The sequence below is a fragment of the Rhinopithecus bieti genome, unplaced genomic scaffold, assembly GCF_001698545.2.
Source record: "Rhinopithecus bieti isolate Rb0 unplaced genomic scaffold, ASM169854v2 scaffold_20798, whole genome shotgun sequence".
Lineage (NCBI taxonomy): Eukaryota > Metazoa > Chordata > Mammalia > Primates > Cercopithecidae > Rhinopithecus > Rhinopithecus bieti.
The window spans coordinates 1,296,693-1,307,271 of NW_016810106.1; positions in this window are offsets into that span (position 1 = coordinate 1,296,693).

Sequence of the window (10,579 nt, forward strand, 5' to 3'; positions counted from 1 at the left end):
CTGGAAACCATCATTCTCAGCAAACTGTCACAAGAACAGAAAACCAAACACCACATGTTCTCACTCATAGGTGGAAATTGAACAATGAGATTACTTGGACACAGGAAGGGGATCATCACACACCGGGTCCTGTTGTGGGGGGTTGGGGGGGAAGGATGGCATTGGGAGATATACCTAATGTAAATGACGAGTTAATGGGTGCAGCACACCAACATGGCACATGTATACATATGTGACAAACCTGCACGTTGTGCACATGTACCCTAGAACTTAAAGTATAAGAAAAAAAAAAAGCAACCAACCAAAGGGGGAAAAAAGCTACCTATAAAGGAATGACAATCACACGACATCATATTTCATATTAGCAACAACAGATGCCCGCATTGTATCTCCAAAGGGCAGTGGGAATCTAGCTATCAAGCTAGTATTCAGAATCTAAATCATCTACCCCTATGTTGTTCCATATGAAGTATTGTAGTCACTGGTCAAATGTGACTATTGAGCCGCTGCAACGTAGTTAGTCTGAATTGAGATGAGCTGTAAGTATAAAATACACTCTGGATTTCAAAGGCTTATTGTGAAAAGAATGTGAACTATCTTAATAATATTTTATATTGATTACATGTCAAAATGGTGACAGTTTGGATATATTGGGTTACATATAATATATTAAGTTTACCCATTTTTGCTTTTGTACTTTTAAAATCACCCCCAATGATCTCCATTCATTCACTTAATGACATTTGCCACCTTCCTCCAACCTCAGGCTATTTGCAAATTGAAAATAATCTCTTAATTAACTCCTTGGCTACTTTGTACTTTTAGCATTTCCTTGGTTTCAAAGTATACATTTATTTGTAGAATCATTTTATCCACATCTGTCTCCTAACTAAAATAAACGTAAACTCCATAAAGACAGAAATGATACCTGTCATATTCACTACTGTGTGCTCAGCCCCTAGCAGAGTGGCTCCAGGTCTCTCTGTCTTCGCTGTAATTAAGAGTATGTGCTTCAGCATCAGATGGCATGATTTCGAATCTGCCTCCACTGGGGCCATCTATTTGACCTGAAGGCACGTCATCTGACTTTTCTGAGCTTTGATTTCCTTTGTTTTAAAAAGACTATTTTCCTACCCTTAAGATTTTAATGAAATGATGAGTGATATAGCCCATAGGTTGTCTTCCAAAGAGCCCTTCCCTCTGATGCTCTTTAATACGTGCCTGGGACTTAATTTATGAAGTGAGTGGCAACACGGAGTGGTCAATGCCTTTGAAGGAAAAGTTTAGTGTTACTCACAGCTTCCCTGGAAATGAGACATAGCACACTGTGCAGGGTCATGTGGGGAAACATCAGAGTCACTGAGGAGGGAGGAGGCAGGGGAAGGCATGGCCACAGCTGTTACCGGGGTTTCTGTGGGAAACCCAGGGCAGGGTAAACAGCTTCAGATTGGCCAGTTTGAATAAATCTGGACATAAAGCTGCCCCTAGGTATCTGGTCCCTGGCCCGGGGTTGATGTAGGGCAGGGAAATATTGGCTTGGTACATGAGAGTTCAGTGAAGAAGGTGGCTGGGGTGTGGCCATGGATCAGTGGTAAACATTTGAAAGGCAGGCTCAGAGATAAGCCATTTACAATTTCCAGGAATTAACTAACCCTGTGCAGGGCAGCTTCTCCTCAGTCAGCAATGTACCCAAGATGTCAGGGCATTATAAAATTAAAAAAAAAAAAATACACACACACACAATTAGTACACTTTTGAGCCACTGTTGTCTTTCCAAAGAGTAACAACTTGCATGTCACAGTGGCCACTCCCTTGTTCTGGACACAATTCTGCTTATTTAGGCTTCTTCCACTTGCCCTGAGAGATGACTTGTTCCTAAACCACACTTACCTACTTTCCAAAAACCACCAAGCTAATTGCCACAGTTCTGCCATAATTCTGGTCTTAGTGCTAGAGCATTCCCCAGCTTAGCCTGTCCCAGCTCCCAGGAGATGCTAGACTAAATTATTGTTAACTATTCTGCAAGCTCAAGGAAATGCTATTAAACATGCCAAAAAAGAAAGAAAGGGCCAGGTGCGGTGGCTCATGCCTGTAACCCCAGGAATTTGGGAGGCCAAGGTGGGTGGATCACCTGAGGTCAGGAGTTCAAGACCAGCCTGGCCAACATGGGGAAACCCCATCTCTACTAAAAAATACAAAAATTAGCCAGGTATGGTGGCGCATGCCTGTAATCCCAGCTACTTGGGAGGCTGAGGCAGAAGAATTACCTGAACCTGGGAGGTGGAGGTTGCAGTGAGCCAAGACTGTGCCATTGCACTCTAGTCTGGGCAATGGAGTGAGACTCTGCCAAGAAAGAAAGAAAAAAGAAAAGAGAAAAGAAAATTTTTCCCATTGTAAGTTACAGAAATTACTCACGGTGGCTTGGGCAGAAAAGAATTTATTATAAGGATACAGAAGTATCTCAGGAACCCACAGGCAGCTGACCTGAGGAGTGAACTGGATTGGGGATGCCATGCAGATACTCTTTAACTTTCGTTCCTCTTTGCTCATCTGCTCTGTTCTTCAGACTGATATTCTCTATTGCTTCACTGCACATTGTGGACCACTGCACATTGTCTACCACTACAGCTGACTGGCCCAGTTTGGGTGAGATACTCATCTCTAGTCTAATCAACTGTTGCTGGGGGTGGCAGGGGTGGCAAGGAAATTATAAGCCAAACAGACAAAGACAATCACGGTGGTAGAATAGTTTGGAAGGTTAAAATGCTGGCTAAACAGTTTCTCAGGGCACAAAACTAGTATGCATTATACATTTTTAAGACAGTGATATAGTATGTAGTATTAACCAAACTTTTGGAAATTCAAACATCTTTTTTTCCAATGATTCATTAAATGTTAGGGAACTAGCATCCTACAGAATACAATTGCCAAAGGTCAGAGGTTGTGGCATATTTTTGATTTTCCAAAGTGCTTTACCATGTTGCAGAAGATCAAAAGATGAGATTTCTTGACATTCTGTGTGTATATCTTATATAATCGTTGGGTAGATGGGGACATTGAAGGTTAAGGGTACTTCATGAGAACAGACACAAGAAGAAAGTGGGAACTTTGAAATCCCTGACTAAAGTAGAATCATCAAAATTTGAGCAGCACCAATCCTCATACCCAGCTGTCTCATCTTAGAAGCTCCAGAAAAGCTGATTGACTGGCCCAAGGTCACACAGCAAGTTAGTAGCAAAGTTGAAACCAGAACCATAGCATGACAAGTACCATTGTTAACAGCAGGCCAACCTTGGATGTATTCAAGGTAGAGATTTGACTTTTCAAATATTTGCAAAGCCTGCTTTGAGCTAACTGGTACTGTAGGAGTGCCTGGATTTTATGATAAAAGGAGTAGGGATTTTGCATTACAAGTTCAGAGACTGAATCCACGTTTACCAGCCCAAGCTGAGCCTCAAGAGACTCTGAGATCACATTCTTCACTGACATCCACAGAAGCCGCATGTACTCAGAGTGCACTCACACTGGGAGCCTTGTGGAGTGTTTAATCCTTAATTTAAATCGTAATGATTATTCAGCCTATTCGAGAGTTTAACTCAGTCATCAAAGGTGAAGTTGCCTCCGGGTTCTGCATTCAGCAAGGCAGGAAATTAGTTTCTTAGCCCCGAATCCAAGTGAAAATAAAGATGAGAAAGTCAGAAACTGACTCTACCTTTGTTCAAATGAACCCCACTAAAAGCTCTACGGAGAGTCGCACATACCGTCAGCAGCCCCAAAGCAAAATATGTCATCCATTGGCACCAAGAGACAAAGCAAGTCCTTCCAGGGGGCTTCAAGAGTTGCTGGATGATGGCAAAGACCTCGTGCCACCTACCCTCCCCACCCCAGTGCCTGTCTTTACATTGAATGCAGAAAAGGGAGTGACATGGGAAGCCCGTCTTTGGCCATAGTGGAACAAATAGCTTCCAGTATGAAGATTTTGCTTGGCCCAAAACTTGTGCCACTGACTCTTTTAAAAGTAGACTTACTCCAGGCTACCCTCTTTGGTTCATCTCCCTTTGTGTGGGAGCTCTGTTTTCACTCTATTAAATCTTACAACTGCACACTCTTCTTGTCCGTGTTTGTTTCTGCTCAAGCTGAGCTTTCGCTCGCCGTCCACTACTGTTGTTTGCCACCGTCGCAGACCCACCACTGATTTCCATCCCTCCGGATCTGTCAGGGTGTCCACTGTGCTCCTGATCCAGTGAGGCACCCATTGCCACTCCCAATCAGGCTAAAGGCTTGCCACTGTTTCTGCATGGCTAAGTGCCTGGGTTCGTCCTAATAGAGCTGAACACTAACTAGTCACTGGGTTCCACAGTTCTCTTCTGTGACACACGGCTTCTAATAGAGCTATAACACTCACCGCATGGCCCAAGATTCCACTCCTTGGAATCCATGAGGCCAAGAACCCCAGGTCAGAGAACACAAGACTTGCCACCGTCTTGGAAGCGGCCCGCCACCATTGGAGCTCTGGGAACAAGGACTCCCGGCAATATTTGGCAACCAAGAAGGGACTTCTAAAGCAGTAATATTGGACCACTTTTGCTTGATATTCTATCCTATCCTTCCTTAGAATTGATGGAAAATACCAGGTACCCGTCAGTTAAAAACGATTAGCATCGCCATCGGACTTAAGACTCAGGTGTGAGGCTGTCTGGAGAAGGGCTTTCTAACAATCCCCAACCCGGGAGCGTTCATCTGCCTAGAACCAGCTTCTGCTTTCAACTCTCCTAGGGAAGCCAAGGACTGACTAGAGGCAGGAAGCTGTCGTCCTGAACTCCTGGCATTAGCCAGTTGAGATCATGGCGCAGCCAGAAGTCTCTACTCAACAGTCGCCCATGCGTGGGCCCCTACCTCTCCTTCTGACCCATCCCTCCTGGGTCCCGACTGCAACTTTCTTGAAAGCGTAGCCCCAAAATTCTCCTTACCACTGAATCTACTTCCTCCGATCCCTGCCTCCTAGGTACTAATGGTTCAGACTTTCATTTCCTCTAGCAAGTTGTATCTCCAAAGGGATCTAAGGAAGCTCTACACTGCGTCCCTAGGCACCTAGGCTATAAACCCAGGAAGTCTTGTCCCTGGTGTCCCTCCGATTCAGGTACACAGCTCTCAAAATGGGCAGTTATGTGGGACCCATTCTCCACCACCCTTGCCAGGGCCCCAAGTTTGTAAATGGCTAAGAGAGAGAAAGAGAGAGAGAGAGACAGAGAGAGAAAGAGAGAGAGAGAGAGAGACAGAGAGACAGAGAGACAGAGAGGAGAGAGACAGAGACAGAGAGGAGAAAGAGGCAGAGAGACAAAGAGGGAGTCAAAGAGAGAAAGAAAGAGAAAGATAGAAATTGTAAAAAACAGTGTGCCCTGTTCCTTTAAAAGCCAGGGTAAATTTAAAACCTATAATTGATCATTGAAGGTCTTCTCCAGGACCCCATAACACTCCAATACTACCTTGTTATCAGTGTAAACAAGGGTGTGACCTGAAAACACTGAGACCACTGACAACCCATATACTCTGCTTTCCCAAATACCAGAAGAAGCACAGGGGTTTACAGACCTGGACCTTAAGGATGCCTTTATCTGCATCCTTGCACATCTTGACTCTCAATTCTTGTTTGCCTTTGAAGATCCTTCGAACCCAATGTCTCAAGTCACCTGAAGTGTTTTACACCAAGGGTTCAACGATAGCCCTCATCTATTTGGCCAGGCATTAGCCCAAGACTTGAGCCAGTTCTCATACCTGGACACTCTTGTCCTTCGGTATGTGGATGATTTACTTTTAGCCGCCCGTTCAGAAACCTTGTGCCATCAAGCTACCCAAGCGCTCTTAAATTTCCTCGCCATCTGTGGCTACAAGGTTTCCAAACCAAAGGCTCAACTCTGCTCACAGCAGGTTACTTAGGGCTAAAATTATCCAAAGGCACCAGGGCCCTCAGTGAGGAATATATCCAACCTATACTGGCTTATCCTTATCCCAAAATCCTAAAGCAACTAAGAGGGTTCCTTGGCATAACAGGCTTCTGTCAAATATGGATTCCCAGGTACAGCGAAATAGCCAGGCCATTATATACACTAATTAAGGAAACTCAGAAAGCCAATACCCATTCAGGAAGATGGAAACCTGAAGGAGAAGCGGCTTTCCAGGCCCTAGAGAAGGTCCTAACCCAAGCCCCAATGTTAACCTTGCCAACAGGGCAAGACTATCTTTATATGTCACAGTCTTGTGACACATATGACACATATGTCACATGTATATGACTGTGTAAGGAGTCCTTACACAGGTCCAAGGGACCATCTTGCAACCCGTGGCATATCTGAGTAAAGAAATTGATGTAGTGGCAAAGGGTTGGCCTCATTGTTTACGGGTAGTGGAGGCAGTAGCAGTCTTAGTGTCTAAAGCCATTAAAATAATACAGGGAAGAGATCTTACTGTGTGGACACCTCATGATGCAAACGGCATACTCACTGCTAAAGGAGATTTGTGGCTGTAAGACAACTGTTTACTTAAATATCAGGCTCTGTTACTTAAAGGGCCAGTGCTGTGAATGTGCACTTGTGCAACTCTTAACCCAGCCATATTTCTTCCAGACAATGAAGAAAAGATAGAACATAACTGTCAACAAGTAATTACTCAAACCTATGCCACTCGAGGGGACCTTCTAGAGGTTCCCTTGACTGATCCCGACCTCAACTTGTATACTGATGGAAGTTCCTTTGTAGAAAAAGGACTTCGAAAAGCGGGGTATACAGTGGTCAGTGATAATGGAATATTTGAAAGTAATCCCCTCACTCTAGGAACTAGCACTCAGCTGGCAGGACTAATAGCCCTCACTTGGGCACTAGAATTAGGAGAAGGAAAAAGGGTAAATATACATACAGACTCTATGCTTACCTAGTCCTCCATACCCATGCAGCAATATGGAGAGAAAGGGAAATCCTAACTTCTGAGGCAACACATATCAAACATCAGGAAGCCATTAGGCGATTATTATTGGCGGTACAGAAACCTAAAGAGGTGGCTGTCTTACACTGCTGGGGTCATCAGAAAGGAAAGGAAAGGGAAATAGAAAGGAACCACCAAGCAGATATTAAAGCAAAAAGAGCCACAAGACAGGACCCTCCATTATAAATGCTTATAAAAAGAACCCTAGTATGGGAGAAACCAAGCCCCAGTACTCAGCAGAAGAAATAGAATGGGGAACCTCACGAGGACATAGTTTCCTCCTCTCAGGATGGCTAGCCACCGCAGAAGGAAAAATACTTTCGCCAGCAACTAACCAATGGAAATTACTCAAAACCCTTCACCAAACCTTTCACTTAGGCATTGATAGCACCCATCAGATGGCCAAATTGTTATTTACTGGACCAGGTCTTTTCAAAACTATCAAGCAGATAGTCAGGGCCTGTGAAGTGTGCCAAAAGAAATAATCCCCTGCACTTCAAGCCATACATTTGAATCCCTGTATCTTTAACCTCGTTGTTAAGTTTGTCTCTTCCAGAATCAAAGTTGTAAAGCTACAAATGGTTCTTCAAATGAAGCCCCAGATGCAGTCCATGACTGAAATCTACCGCGGACCCCTGGACCAGCCTGCTAGCCTATGCTCTGATGTTGATGACATCGAAGCCACCCCTCCCAAGATAATCTCAACTGCACGACCCCTACTGTGCCCCAATTCAGCAGGAAGCAGTTAAGAGCGGTTGTTGGCCAACCTCCCCAACAGCACTTGGGTTTTCCTGTTGAGAGAGGGGACTGAGAACAGGACTAACTGGATTTCCTAGGTCAACTAAGAATCCCTAAGCCTAGCTGGGAAGGTGACCCCATCCACCTTTAAACATGGGGCTTGCAACTTAGCTCACACCCAGCTAATCAGGTAGTAAAGAGAGCTCACTACAATGCTAATTAGGCAAAAACAGGAGGTAAATAGTCAATCATCTATTGCCTGAGAGCACAGCGGGAGGGACAATGATGGGGATATAAACCCAGGTTTTCGAGCCGGCTACCCTCTTTGGGTCCTCTCCCTCTGTATGGAAGCTGTGTTTTCACTCTGTTAAATCTTGCAACTGCACAAAAAAAAAAAAAAAAAAAAAAAAAAAAAAAAAGAGACTTACTCCTTGATGCCTTCTATTACCTGTGGGAGTAGATCATTTAATGGAACATGCTCGTCAAAATGATGGAACTCAGAATGCTTTTTACCAAGCACCAGTCTTCCGGTTAAGTAGTTTATAGACACATGCACTCAGGGATGGAAACATTGCGGGAAATGGAAGAGGCTTGGGAGATAAAAGCCACAGCAGGAAGACTTCCCTAGAACACTACATTGATGTTTCTTCCAAAAATCCATTCTCTGGATTCTGCATATTAGCCCCTACCACCATCACCACCTCTTTCCCCACATAGCCCTCACCACCATGCCCAGAAAGACAATCACAGAGGCCATTTTACTGGTTGCTAGATTAGAGCAAATTGTGCAGTACAGGTCAACACTCAATGACATTTTCCTGATTGACTGGTTAATAGAAAAATATATCCAGTGCTCCCAGAATTGATGGAGAAATGTATCATTATCTGTCTAAGCAGATGCCCCACTGTGCACCCAGCCACTTCTGAGTGGAGGAGGCAAGCCCACAGAGGCCTCCTCCTTCAATCCATCCTTAAGTTGTGTCCCAGAGTGTCAGAGTGTGCCTTCCTTGGACCTGTGTGATAGGGTTAAGTTTGTCTGCATGTGTTGCACCTTTATTTGATTTTCTAAATGTCACCTTGTGGCCATCACCTCCATCATCTTGTGTGAGCCAGTGACACCATCCCAACCCAATAGCTGGATCAACTGGAGTGTTCAAGGCATCACAAGATCTCCCTTCCTCTGCAACCCTCGTCACTGTCAATTTAATGATGAATCCAAACACAGAATGACCTTTATTTTTGTTTATATAATTTATTTCCCCATAGCTAAAGAAATATTTGTTCATTCATTATGAGGTATTTGGAAAATACAAGTGGAAAGAAAACCCTCCTGAAAATCAGTCATAACTCCACCAAATTAAAAGATGATTGAATAACCCTTTCTTTCATCTTTTTACTATACACATATATAGAAAACTCAGAGCTAACGTTTATTGAATGCTACAATGCATCTACTACTTTGCTAAAGGTTCAGATATATTATTTCACTTAATTCTTACCACAGCTCTAGGCAGTAAATACTACTTATAATCTTCATGTGTAGTTTTACTTTATATACAATTTTGTTTGCTAGGTTTTCTTCTTTTAACATTGAAACATAAGCATTTTCCATTTTACTAAAATTTTCTGGTTATCATTTTAATGATTTCATGTTTTTTATTTAAATTGTATTTAATACTTTTAGTTTAAAACATACATTAAAATGTCTGTAAGAGTTTGTTTCCATTTTATTTTTAAAATGCTGCTATGATGAACATCTTCATGGATAACTGTCTTCCATGTTTAATATTTAAGATAGTTTCTCAGAACTAGAACTACTAGATCAAATGGGTATAAATATATATATCTGTCTCCCAGGCTAAAGTGCAGTGGTGTAATCTCGGCTCATGGCAAGCTCCGCCCCCCCGGTTCACGCCATTCTCCTGCCTCAGCCTCCCGAGTAGCTGGGACTACAGGCGCATGCCACCATGACCAGCTAATTTTTTGTATTTTTAGTAGAGATGGGTTTTCACCATGTTAGTCAGGATGGTCTTGATCTCCTGACCTCGTGATCCGCTCTCCTGGGCCTCCCAAAGTGCTGGGATTACAGGGGTGAGCCACCGCGCCAGGCCATAAATATCTTAAGTAGTTTATTCAGTTGTGTGCAGACTGATTCTTGTGATTCAAAACAATTTTATGTAATTTAAAGAACATAGTATCCATCACTGTCAGAAGTTATTAGCTACATTACCCTAAGAGTAAAATAATTTTAAAATTCAAATAGCATTTCACCTCAACCTTTCACACAAAACTAAAACTGCTACCTATTATCAACTACTAAAACTTTTCAAAAGTGTGTTAACATAGTACAAGCTGTTTATGGTGTTTTGGTAAATACAAAGAGCATAAAGAGTCTAAAATGTATCCATAATCTCATGAGCATTAAGAGATTGTCCATTTTAATATTTCGGCGGATTTCTTCCCATTTCTTAATAGACTAGATAGATAATACTGTGTAATCTATTTTTTACCCTTTTCCATTGAATATTACAGTACGTAAACCTCTTAAATGCTCTTGATCCTCGTATGCAAGTGTTCCCAGAAGACTTGTACCAATAAATAAGTCCTGCAGCCTTTGGAGAGCTGCCCCCAAGCACCCCAAATGTTCTTTGCAGATCTGATTAGGGCCTGATGTGCAAAGATGGTCCTTCCTCTACTACGTCCCAGATTGCAAATAGAGGAAGGTTCTGTCAGTGAATATCGCTGTTGTTTCTGACTGGACGGCTGAGCATTTGCTCTTATATCAAACAAAGTACCCATCAGCTTTCTGCTGATCTGGAGAAGATGGCAGATTTAAAAAAAAAAAAAAAAAAAAAAAAAAAAA